We start from the raw sequence: 13,650 nt of genomic DNA on the forward strand, positions 1-13,650 counted from the left end.
TTATGCTTGACCTCCAAATTTGGCTGACAGTTTTCTGATGAGATTCATAACCTTTGGGTTGTTTTGGTATTTTGACATATTCGCTGGGTTCTGGGCCACCTCCTGGAAGACCACCATAACTTCTGGACCCTGCATGGCTGCAAGAACTTCCAGATCACTAAAAATTTCATTGAGCCCAGGCATTCCTGCCATTCCAGGCATCCCCCCTGCCATTCCAGGCATCCCTCCAGGAAAATTACCAGGCATTCCCCCAGGAAAGCCACCTGGGAAAGAGCTATACTGAGCTCCTGATTGTTGTCTGGCTTCTTCCTCCCTCTGGGCTCTCTCTTGTTCTTCCCGAGCCTTCTTAACGCTTTCTATTCTTTCTTTGATCTCTCACTCTTCACGTTTTCGGTCATACTTTCTCTCATGTTCAGCAATTTTCTGGGCCCTTGGTTGAACTTCTTTCAGCATTGCACTAGCGTCTTCATCATAATCCAGTTTACAAGCAAGGGCAAGATCATGTGCGGCTTCTCCCCAATGGCCAAGAAGTCTGTGTGCTTTCCCTCGCCACTTATAAGGCTGAACTGAATCAGGATTTGTTTCAAGAGCTCTGTCATAGTCTCGAATGGCAGCATTTGGCTTCTGTAATTTGATGAAGACACGGGCTCTCTTGGCATACAGAATGGCCAAGTGAGAATTTAGTTTGATGGCATCTGTGAACAAGTCAATGTCTTTCTGTAGTTCACCATCATTTAGGGCATCAATGACCACCACTTTTTTATCATTTGCCTGATCCATCATTTCCTCATTTATCTCTACATTTTCATCTCCCATTTCTTGAGGGGCATCAATATCTGGTTCAATCACACCTTCATTTCCAATTTCTAGATCACTTTCCTCACTTCATGGTTCATCTGTCTTAATGTTTTCCTCTGCCTTCTTACTATCTGGTTTTTCTTCCTTGATACTGTCTTCTGATTTAGTTTTATGAGTGGCAGGTGGTACTTTACCCCCCATGTTTTCCACCCACTCCTGCAGGAAACGCGTTTCCTCAGTGCGCAGAATGCTTGGATCGTGCTTACACATTTTCATGAAGGCCTGAAGCTTGCTCACTTTGTGGGGGTCCATGGTCCAGAGGCAGTGGGAGGCAGCAGGGGCGGCTGAGGTTGCGACCCGATTCCAGGTGCGGGTACTCTAAGTGTTGGAGTCTTAAAGTGTATGTTTGTCTCTGTGTATTTATATATGTCTTTCTTCAGTTTCTCCTTGCCCTCTCTGTGGGGGCTAATTTCAGATTTTGCCCAGGAAGCTCCTGAGGTTTTCAGCCAACAAAAGTATGTGTGCAGAATTATATTTCCACAAGAGTGCTTGAGGGTGCTCTTCTTATCTCATCTTTGCTTCTGTGCTGGATGATTATCACAATTTTGGGTAAATTTTTAGGTGAAAAATCATATCCAAAATATGCTTCAGTTTTACTTCTTTGATTACTAATGCAATATATTTAAATTTTTTCCTATTAGCCATTTTATCCTTTTATTAAATTTTTCACTTTTATGAGGTAAAACACCAATTTATATAAGTAATTTGTATACTTTTTCATATACATATTTATATAATATACATATAATATCTGCATGAGAAACCTCACCATAAAGGGGAATTGGGTAGGAAAAGAAATTTTAAAAGATCAGCACACTGGATGCCTGGGTGACTCAGTTGGTTAAGCATATGCCTTCAGCTCAGGTCATGATCCCAGGGTCCTGGGATTGAGTCCCACATTGGGCTCCCTGCTCCTTGGGGAGCCTGCTTCTTCCTCTTCCTCTCTTTCTCTCTCTCTATCTCTATTTGTAATGAATAAATAAATAAAATCTTAAAAAAAAAATTAAAAAAAGATGAGCACACTTTCAGCCCACAAACTGTAGAGAGTTTTCAGGGTGACAATTGTGCCCCAACCCCCTTTTCTGTTTGCCCCCCAAAAAGCAACACTTCAAAAGAGTATAAAGTTCAAAGGCCATTCTTTTCATAAGCTATTGAAGATTTTCCAGCATTAACTGATACAAAGCATGATGAGATGGCATTTTTAGAGAGAGCAGCTTCAGACCCAGAAAAGGGTGCTGAGGTGAGTTTATTTAATGTGGCAAAATCAGTGGCAAACACAATTTTCTTTTTTCTTTCAAGGAAGCAGGAAAGCAAGTAAATGGTCACTTCAGCATAAAGGGAACATGATGATTCACTCAGTGAGTGGTTGGGAAAGGGATAAAGATAGGACAGGGAGTTGGTCTCAGAGGTCTCACAATCTTAATTTGTTTGTTCACTTCTGAAAAAAAAAAAAATAAAAAATAGAGTTTTTCAGAGATACCCTAAAGCTGAAAACCTGAAAGCTGAAAACCACACTCTCTTTTGGCTAACTCCTTCTGGAGTAACCTTTCTTTTTTTCCTTTTTTTTTTTTTAAAGATTTTATTTATTTGAGAGAGAGAGAGAGAAAAAAAAAAAAAACATGAACAGGAGGAAGGGTAGAGAGAAGCAGGCTCCCTACTGAGCAGGGAGTTCGATGTGGGGCTCCATCCCAAGACCCTGAGATCATGATCTGAGCTGAAGGCAGACACTCAACAGACTGAACCACCCAGGTGCCCCTGGAATCCCCTTTCGAATTTGGCTGGTACACTGAACAGAGCAATGCAGTTTCCCTGAGTGGGTCTCTTTCTGGGCTCTGGTTCTCAATAGGGCAGGCCCCTGCTACTTTCCCTCTTCTGTGGTGAGGGCAGTATGTGTTCAGCTGAAAAAGTTACTTTCCAAATGTGAGAAAGGGGTTAGACTGCTGCTGCAAAACTGTGGAATTATTTGGAATGTTTTACAAATGGTTGCTACATTGACAGCAACAAAAAAGGTAATTACAAAGTGTGTCCATCACAATATACTTTTTAAAAAAAGATTTTATTTATTTATTTATTTATTTATTTGAGAGAGAAAGGGAGAGAGCGCATGGAAGGAGGGGCAGAGGGAGAGAGAGAATCTTAAGCAGACACCCTACTGAGCATGAGCCTGTCCTACGACTCCCAGGACTAGATCTCACAACCTTAAGAACATGACTCTGAGATCATGACCTGAGCTGAAATTAAGAGTTGGACACTTAACTGACTGAGCCACCTAGGAGTCCCCATTACAACATACTTTTTTTTTTTTTTTAAGATTTTTATTTATTTATTTGACAGAGAGAGATCACAAGTAGGCAGAGAGGCAAGCAGAGAGAGAGGAAGGGAAGCAGGCTCCCTGCTGAGCAGAGAGCCCTATGCGGTGCTTGATCTCAGGACCCCGGGACCATGACCTGAGCCAAAGGCAGAGGCTTAACCCACTGAGCCACTCAGGCACCCCACAACATACTTTTAAAGACACTTCACATTGTGCTTACATTCTCTTAAATATTATTCCCAAAGATGCTCAGACTCCAGACCGACTGAAATCTGTAGGGAGAGGCAGAGATTGGTGAAGAAGACACAGGAGTTAGGGTGGGAAAAGCGGCAAAAGGAGAAAACAGCCTTTCTGTTAAAGATGAGCCATCAGTTTCCAGGTCAGTTTTGGGCAGGCTGGCCTCAGGCTGGAGCCAGTGTCCTTGGGGAGGAGCAGCCACAGGGTGGGGCTGGGGTGCTGTACATATCATTCAGTCAGGCAGAAGCTGATCTGGCATCCTTTGTGTACAAAGGTGCTTCTCTTTGGTGCATTTCTGCTTATCTTCCAAATCATCAGTTATCCTCTCTGGCTTGGGTACTGAGCTCTCCATAAACTCAGCATCAGTCTCTGTCTGCTTGAATTTAACAGTGAGAATCTTTATTTCTTCTTCTTTGTCTCTCTTTTGAGAGTACTTTTCTTGTGCATCACTCAGCCACTTTAGGTTCCGGTCCGTCTGTCTTATCTGCTTATCTACCTCCTGGCAATGGGAGTCTGCCAGCTCAGCTCATTCCTCTGTGCATTCCAGGTCCCCCTCAGTAATCACTAACTTCTGAGCCACCCCTTCATACTTCTAGTCTGCTTCTTCTGCAGTGTGCTCAGCTTGTTTGAGTTGGATTTCCGGAGTTCCATCTTTTCTTCATCTTTTTAAGGCTCAGCTTTCGGTAAAAGCTTCATACCACTCTTAACTCTCATCAGCAACTTTCTCGGCTTCCTTCAGTTTTTGCAGGGCATGGTCCAGTTCCTCTTCGAGCTGGATGCTGTGTTTCAAGGAGACCACCTGAGTCTCAGCCTGCTCCTAGGCCCACCTTTCTCCTCCACCTCCTGCTACAGGTGCTCGGCCCTCTCCTCTGCCTCATTGGCTTGCACTGCAGAACCTGCAACTTGCACTTCACTGCTTCAGTTGTGGTGATCCCGGCCATGGTACCCCCTCCCAGCGCCAGCGCTCAGCTTTTTGCCTCCTCTGCTCAGAGCCGCAGCCGCTTCTCTGTAATGCTTTTTGGTTATATGAGACAGAAAGCCACTTCAAACTAGCTTAACAAAAAATGGGTCTTTCCTGGCTCACTGATGGCTCCTGAGAACTGCCTTATGTATTGCTGAGTTCAGGGACTTAATAGCATCATCCAGACTCAGACTGTCTGTTTCTCAGCTTGGATGTCCCGGACACTGATGTAATTCAGGAAGACTTTTTTTTCAGGAAGACATCGACAGAATGACGATGCAGAGATCCAGTCTTCTCAGTCACTCAATGAAGGAAAGTTCTCTTTTCTAGTCACTGTAGTACAGTCTCTCAAATAATCTCACTGGGTGGACACAGCCAGGTGCCAATTCCTGAAACAGTCATCTGCCCAGGAATACTGGATGTGGGAATGGCCATATTTACCTTGTCCATCCACTTTTGGAGGGATAGAGTTAGTCTCAAATAAGTCAAGAGGGAGCACATTGTTAGCCCAAAGGAAACTGTTCTGTTAAAAAAAAAATCTAAAAAAATTAGATGTCTGTTCTAGTTTTAATTTTGCTCAAGCTGTTTTCTGATATAAAGACAGAGTATTATGTGGTCAAAGTTAAGTTTTCCTATAATTTCTTATCTAACTTTAAAGCTTAAAAAGTCACAGAATCAATAAAATTACTGTTTTCTTCAAATTTATATGGTTTATATTTTTGCACTTATCTTTTAAATAAACTAAAATTAAATAGACTTACAAGCAAAATAAATTACTAAATATTTAAATAGTATTTATTATTGAAGCTGATTTATCACATTTCCAATATATAAATTTTAATGAACACTACTTTCTGTTTTTAAGTAATTTGTTGACTTTTTTCTATTTTTTTTAAGATTAATTTTTAAGTAATCTCTACAACACCCAGTGTGTGACTCAAATTTATACTTCCAAGATCAAGAGTTGCATGCTGTACCAACTGAGCCCAACCTGGGGCTCCTTTTCTTTCTATTCCTATGCCAGCACTATAGCATTTCAGTTATTGTCACTATGTAATATGCTTTGATATTTGGTGGGACAAATAAATGGCAGATAGCTTAAATGACAGGGAATAGAAAAACCTGGAGTCAAGAATTTTACCTACCACAACAGATTCTGTTTTTACCCAGAAGAGGCTGCCTGTGCAGTGGGCTCTCTTGGAGCTGAGGTTAAGGATAATTGAAAGGAAGGGAGTAAAAAAGTGGGGACATAGGGCCATGGAATCCAAACATCACTACGGCTTTAAAATATGGCAGTGCCTATGTATTACAAAAGATGTGGTCTTCTCTAATTGGAGCTCAAGGCAAATTACTATGTAGGCAGTTTCTTTTTAGCACATTCTTTTTTTTTTTTTTTTTTTTTTTTTTTTTTTTTTTTTACTTCTCACTTGCTTTTGACATCTCCAAGTTAGGCTGTTGATGCCACTCATGCTCCAGAGAGTGACACCAGTTAGACAGTTAGACGTTAGGCTTTTTGAGCTTGCTGCTTCCAGGTCTATGCCAGGGGGAGAAGGTGTTCCCTAGCACTGAGAAATGACCTCTCACAGTCACAGCGAACCCTGCCATGAGGGCTGCTGGCGACCTTCAGTGAACAAAGGGGCCCCTTGCCCTCCTAAGATCATTACCTAAGCGATGTCCTTTTTATTCCCCTTAAGGCTTTTCCATCTCTACTATGGATCAGAAGGGAATCTTAGAAAGGGTATTATGCCTCTGCTTAGCCATCAAATATTTATTAAACTTAGTATTTACTGGGCATTGTTTAGGAATTTTAATATAAATAAAATATTATCCCCCTTTTTAAGGAGTTCATTGTCAGGTCCAGTAGTTCTTAGTTCCTTGCATTTGCTTTCCCAAAGTTTAGGCTCCCACTTCAAGGCCCTAAGGCACTTGACATTGCCTTCCATATTTAAATAGATTCTCTAACCTTTAGGGTTCCCACTTATGCCCATTTTGTGACAGGAATGACCCCCCCACACCACCATCTCCTCTTATCCCAGGCCTAAGTTTGTTTTAAAGCATGCAGTATTAGAGCCTTTTGTGATTTTTCCTCATGATAGAATGCTTCATTTTAAATTCAGTGTGCCCTTTTTGCTAATGTTGACATAACAAGATTTTCTTACTCTGGACATCTTAGATCTGGACTCTTCAAAGCCCGAGCTTTACCTTATATAGCTCTATTGTTGAGTTCTTGGAGTTTGGGGTACTTATGATTATGTTTTACTCTATTCCTATGAAATTCTGTTGTTAACAGGGACATTCTGGTGGGTCAGGTGAACCTTGTAGCTGTGTCAAAACTGTTTTACTCTCAGGAAGGCACAGTGGCTCTAGGTACTTCTCTGTGGCCAGGGATATGCTTCTTTCTTCATTGATCCTGTTAAGTGACAAGATCCTGTCTTTTGGGATGAAAAATACCCATGTGATTATATGCACTGATTTATCATTCATTGATCATATTAGCTATGTAGCCTCTTGCATTCTGTCATCTGGGCCCCCCTGAGCTGTGAAGCTATTACCCTTCTCAGGAAGGCACTGCCTTACCCATCAAGGGGGACTACTTCCTCTCTATACTGCTCTGTCTCCCTGGAAGCCTTCCAACAGGACATCAGCGTTTACAAATTGATTTGCACTACCTTGGCCAGAATGTAATTCTAATTCCAATTTCTTCTACAGGCCTCCTACAAAGTTCCAACATTCCTGAGTTTCCCTTTCTTCTTGTCCAGTAGTTGCTCTTTGGTTTTGTTTATTTTCTGTTTTTTTTTTTTTTTTTTTTTTTTAAATCTACCTTTTATCAAGCTTATTTATCCTTCAAAGCTCTGTTCATTTGCTAGCTCTTCCAAGAAACCTATCTGAATACTCAAACTGACTTCAAAGTCACAATCAATTACATGATCCTAGTTTGGTGCCTAATTATTGAACACCTTGCATCACAGGGTAAGGTCATAGGCCTTAGAGACTGTTCTGCTCTGTTTTCAAGCTGCTCAAATTTGGGCAAATTACTTACCACTCCTAGGTTTTAATATCTTCATTGGTAAATAGGGCTAGGAGTGATCTTTCTTCGTGTCACCAGAGTCCCTGTACTGTACTATATGTTGTAGATGATCAAGAAATGAAGAGGAAGTTGCTTGCAGCTTCTTTTTGCCAATGATAGGTTTACTTTAGAAAGTATTTTCCTGTGTCTCTAGGACAAAATTTCTTTTTCTATTTTAAAGATTAATTAATTAATTAAATTTATTTATTTGTCAGAGAGAGGGCAAGGGAGAGCACGAGCAGGGGGAAGGGCAGGCAGAGCCAGAAGTAGGTTCCCTGTTGAGCAAAAAGCCTCATGTTGGACTTGAACCCAGGACCTTGGATTATGACCTAAACTGAAGGGAGATGCTTAACTAACTGAACCACCCAGTGTCCTAAGACAAAATTTCTTATCAATGTTGATTAAGAGTGGTTATAGACAAAAATTTTATTGAATTCTTAGATTAAGGATTAGGGACTTAATGGATCATGATCTCAAAATTTCTGAATTAACTATATAATGAGGTTAGCTCAAATAATCTCATTGGAGCTCAAAGCAGGGTAATAACAGTTGTCATACACTTGCCTGACAGATATCAAAAGAATGGATAGCACATTGACCAAAGTGTGTGGTCACATATAAATTATATCACTTACTGAAATGTTCAGAGTGATTGGCTTTTCTCATGAATGATACTGAAATAAATTTAAACAGATTTTTAGGACGTTTTCTTTATGCATTGGTTTTTCTTAGGTTTACCTAGCAATCTTCTTGGTCCTGTTTAATCTTAGAAATTTAAGTGAAGATTGATTTAATAGCAGGGATTGTTTTCAGAGAACTTGTTTTAATGTTGTTTCAGGAGAGTTACTGGCTAGCTCTAATTTGGGTTATTGCATAGGACAAGGCATTTCATTTCATGCCCTCATATTCTCCTTCTTATGAAGCCTTTCTGCCTAGCTCATAATTTCTAGTTCAAGTTCTGTCACAAGTGAATTGTGGGGCCTTAGGACCTTACTTTCTAAACAAAGGGATGAATTAGATGATTTTCAACAATTCTGAAAGTTAGCATATTTCCTTAAACATCACCATCAATTGTGTGTGTGTGTTAGAATAAATAATATATTAACTGTATATAGGTTTTATGTATGATTTATAATAAATGGTACATGTGATTTTATGCCATTTTCATAACTACCACAATCAAAATTTGTGGTTAAGCCTTTTATACTGCAGCATTCAAATTTTCTTAGCCACTGACCTTTATAAATGACTTACTGGTATATAGGTTTTCTTGCTTTTAACCCTCTCCTTTTTAGGACTTAGAGTATAACCTTGTCGAGAGTTCTAGGGCTTTGTTTGCATTTTCATTTCCTTTTTGGTTAAATTCATGTACATGAAATATTACATATATAACATGATATATTTAATACATAATATATTACACACGTGCAGTATATAATCCAATTAGGAGAACAATTACACTTAACATAATATATGTAAATTATACTTTCTATATATAACTTTTCCTTAATTGAATTATATATTTACTTTAATTTGTATTGAATATATGTAATTTTATTCTTAATTGAATTGTATATTGAAAGCCAGCTGGAAGATTTTGTCAGATAAATGTCCCAGCTTGAAAGCCAGTCTCCATGATACATAGAATCATCATTCCAGCTTCTATTAATGTGAAGAATTTTGAATTATTTTGAGTGATTCAGCAGCTTCTGTTGCCTCTGATTGCATTGGCTGTGTGAAACAAATTTATGTAAACTGAACACAGTTTTAAAAATTAATGCTTTATTGGGTGTGTGTGTGTAATCTTTTGAACCAATTCAAATCTCCTATTCCAAATGTCGAAATCCAAGTTTAAGGTAAGAATTCAACCTGCTTAGTTCCAACAATAAAAATAACACAACTGATGTAGTTGGATGGATGTTTACCTTCAGATGTTACCAGTTTGCACATGTGCAGGAAATAATGACTGTTGGCACTTCACAACTTTTTCTGCTGCCTGGAGGTTGTCAGATTTTTTTTAGGCATTTGTTCTGTGAATCTCAATTGTAGAAATGTTACAATGGGAAAACTATATCTTGGGAACAAGAAAGCATGGTGTATAACTGTTAATCAAGTGCAACTTACTTCCCCTAACTGTCCTGCTCCCAAAGGCATGCTTGTATTATTTATAGTGGTTTACCATAAATATGGTCCTTAAAAGATTTAAGGGCTTGAAAGTCACAAATACTGGTGATGCTGGGTGTGACCCAAGTAAAGACCACCAGATCGGTTGAAAAGCTTGGTGAGAGTTTCGGTATCCTCTCATTCCTCAGGGGAGCTTTTCTGTTAAGGTATCAGAAGCTTTCCTCTTGCTTCAGGAAGCCCATTGTCCTGTCCAGGGAGAGAAATTCAATTGGTAGGGCACTTCATAGATCTCTCTTGATCCTCCTGGACAGAGAAGAGAAAGCCCAACACCTGACACTTGGAAAGCTTAAGCCTCTGAATGAAAAATTGCCATGAATTTGAATGAAGATAAGAGGAAGGGGACAGTGAAAGATGTTCCAGTGGTGAGGGATCGTCGGTGTTGGCGGCTGCCCATCCCTCTTATCTCACCTAATGGCGGGTGCCTGCCAATGTTTATTTGTCCATTGCCATTCACCAGCTGCTCCTCTACCATGTTGTTTTCCTTCCCAGATGGCAACACGATGTTCCACGATAAAACTGACACAAAAAACAATGCAAAATTTGTCTAAGAGAGGTTCAGCAAGCATGAGAAAAACATCTGATAACTCTCAGAGCCCGCCAAGTTCGCAGCTTACAGTGCCAGAGTAATTATGGGATGATTTGAACAGAGGCAATGCATGGGGAAGCCACTTCCAAATGTATCAGGTAGGTTTCCAGAAGAGGCGAAACACTCAGCTTTCTCGTTCCTCTGGCACCCTGACAGAATCAATGAGTGCTGCCTGTGGCTCCCAGAAGCCTCGTACATTATGGAATCTGTGCTTTACCCCGTGCTGCCTAATTAATGGCCCACTATTTTAAAACTCTTTTATTCAATTAGACTCTGCTTTCAATAAGATAAACACTCTTGCTATCAAAATCCCGGGAAACCAACATTTATAGGCTGCCTTCTTGCCAAAGCATCTGCTTTTCTGTTGCCCTTAGTTTTTCATTCTGTCCAGTCTTCATTTGGCTGTTTGAATTCTGTAAAAATTGATTGCTAATTTTGGGGAGTAATATGAAAGGAGATAGTTTCTCTGCCATCTTGTAACTCTGAGGGCTACTTTCCCCTTAGTCTCTATATGAGAACACAAACTAAAGAGAATCATTTTATTATTGTAGATTACAAAGAGCCACAGATGTTACTTAAAATGGGGCATTGACTGGGTTTCATATTCATCACTATTACTCAAAGTACTGCCTTTTTTATGGGTTACCATTACTTCATTTTTTGTTAGATCAGGTTTTTAGGTGAAATACTAAAGACTTCTTTCTTTTTTCATTTGATCATGTGCCTCTTCACTTGATGCAGAGTTGTCTGCTAGGGATAATTGCATTCATGTCTGTTTAGCTAGATTCTTTGATAGTTATTATAGTTTATTTAACTTACTTTACAGATAATACTGAGAAAAAGAGTTTTTAAAAATTCTGTCCAGGGGCACCTGGGTGGCTCAGTGGGTTAAAGCCTCTGCCTTCGGCTCGAGTCATGATCCCAGGGTCTTGGGATCGAGCCCTGCTTCGGGCTCTCTGCTCAGCAGGGAGTCTGCTTCCTCCTCTCTCTCTCTGCCTGCCTCTCTGCCTACTTGTGATCTCTGTCTGTCAAATAAATGAATGGAATCTTTAAAAAAAAAAAATTCTGTCCAGCATTCAGGGAGTCTTCCCCAAACTGGTTCAACTGTGAAACTGTTGGTTTTAAAATATTGTTATTGAAAATAAAGAATAGAAAATACCCAATAATCTTTGGTGAAAAGTATTATTGTGCTGAATTAATTCATTCTTTCTGACTTACAAGTGGTATAATATATTGATACAATTTAAAAACAGATTTTACATTTATTTGGTCTGGGAAGGAAGTTTTTATTGTAGATAGTATCTAACAGGAAAACCCGTTCAAGAAATGTTGACACATTCCCACATATAGGGAAAGGTTGTTGAAAAGGCTCAAAATTTCCCGAGTAAGACGTGAGTTTAGGTGTTATTGGTACCGTTAACATTGGCTGAGTCACTTAACCTCTGATAATCTCTATTTCCTTTTATAGAAAATGGAAATATGAATCATAGTTACCAACTACAAATGTTGCAAGGGTTGTGTCAGTTGACAGATGCAAGAGTTTTGTAAATTGTAAAGCATGTTGCAGCTCTTTGGCAGTTTCAACAAGGCGTTTCTGTTTAGCTGTATCTTCAGAAAGTCTTCCTTCTTCTTAGACTCTAACTTTCCTTCAGTAGAGGATTTTTTTTCTTTAATTTTATAATTTGTTCTTGCAGCCTCAAATCCTGGAGGACAGGGCAGTGTAGATTTTATGACTGTTGTGAATATTTGACTTTCTAAGGGCAGAGGAAAGATCTGCATATATTAACTTTCAAGGCCATGCTCTAATTCAGTTTTGTAGGAAGCAATGTCATTTGACATTTCAACCTTTTCACAGGACAGATAGTTGGGTATTTTCCAAGACAACAAGAGCTGAACTTGAACTCTTTCTTCCACTTGACCATATATATACAGGTAGAATTAATATAATGTCCATATTCTAGTTCATATTCATATTGGGTCAAAATGATTCCAAAGAACAGAGCAAGGTCAGATTGAGAACTTTCAGAATCTTGAGAGGTTGATTTAACTAATCGATGTTCATGTTCATCTAGAATAGAGCAGGGGCTCTTAATCCTGGTTTAAAATGACCTGTATAACATTTTTGCCTGTTTGGTTTCAATTCTTTATGGCTACTCTTGCTTACTTAACTATCTCTGATGAAGTAAGGAAATTAGCAGCAGCAGAACCCATGTCTAAACATTCTGACTTAAATGATTTGGCATGGCTTTTCATTATCAAAAAACTTTTAAGCTCCCCAGGTGATTCTAAGGTACAGTTAAGCTGAGAATGACACATTTAGATATAAGCGTCAATAAATTATCTACCAGTAGGTACACACATACTGCTTTGGTATTTGGCTAGGTTAGATTCAGCTAGGCATGATTTTTGAGTGATCACTTGAACCAAGATTCTATAATAATGTAAAAAGCATGTTTTTGAGTTATAAATATTGACAGTAAAATTTTACATTTTCCTGCTCACTAATTTTATCTAGTTTTTAATATTGGTGTTTCCACATGAAATATTAAATATGTGTCACCAGGTTTTTAATTTAGAACAATGGATAAAATAAATTTTTTTTAAAAGATTTTATTTATTTACTTGACAGTCAGAGGTAAGCAGGCTCCCTGCTGAGCAGAGAGTCTGATGTGGGGCTCGATCCCAGGACCCCAGGACCATGACCTGAGCCGGAGGCAGAGGCTTTAACCCACTGAGCCACCCAGGCGCCTTGGATAAAATAAATTTCTAAAATGGTAAATATTGACGAATATGGAATCCATATACACAAAAGCTTTGGGGGACCAAGAGGAAAAGGGGTCCAAAGACCAAAATATTTGAGGACTGCTGCTCTAATCTATTATTCTACTTTCTTTAGTGCTCTGTGTCTATCTAGAATTATCTTGTTTATTTGTGCATATATTATGTGACTTTTCCTAATTAGAATACAAATACACAAAGTACAGTTTATTCACTGCTGGCCTTCAGTACCTAGAAGTGTCTGATACAAAATAGGTACTATGGGTTGAATTATGTACCCTAAACATTCATATGCTTAAGTTTTAATCCCTATTATCTCAGCATGTGACCTTATTTGGAAATCAGGTTGTTACAGGTGTAATTAGTTAAGATGACCTTTTACTGGAGAAAGGCCAGCCCCTAATTCAGTACTATTGGTGCCTTATAAAAAAGAGAAGTTTGTGCATACACACAGGGACTGAAGTTATGCTGCCCCAAGCCAAGTTACTTAGGGAAGCAAGGAGAGAGGACTGGAAGGGATCCTGCTCTAGGACCTTCATCGGGAGCAGAGCCCTGCAGACATCTTGATTTCAGACTTCTGATCTTCAGAACTGTAAGACAATAAGTTTCTGTTGTTCTAAGCCACCCAGTTTTTGGTACTTTGTTATGACAGCCCTAGGAAATTAATA

At 39.2% G+C, this 13,650-nt stretch overlaps 1 pseudogene across 1 annotated transcript; it reads right to left on the minus strand.

Moving 5' to 3' along the window:
• On the minus strand, positions 1-1,110 carry LOC309867417 (hsc70-interacting protein pseudogene; annotated as a pseudogene). The gene has a single exon. The product of its transcript is annotated as a hsc70-interacting protein pseudogene (transcript).
• Positions 1,111-13,650: the final 12,540 nt, after the last annotated feature.

Source organism: Mustela nivalis (assembly GCF_964662115.1).
Source record: "Mustela nivalis genome assembly, chromosome: 6".
NCBI classification, from domain to species: Eukaryota; Metazoa; Chordata; class Mammalia; order Carnivora; family Mustelidae; genus Mustela; species Mustela nivalis.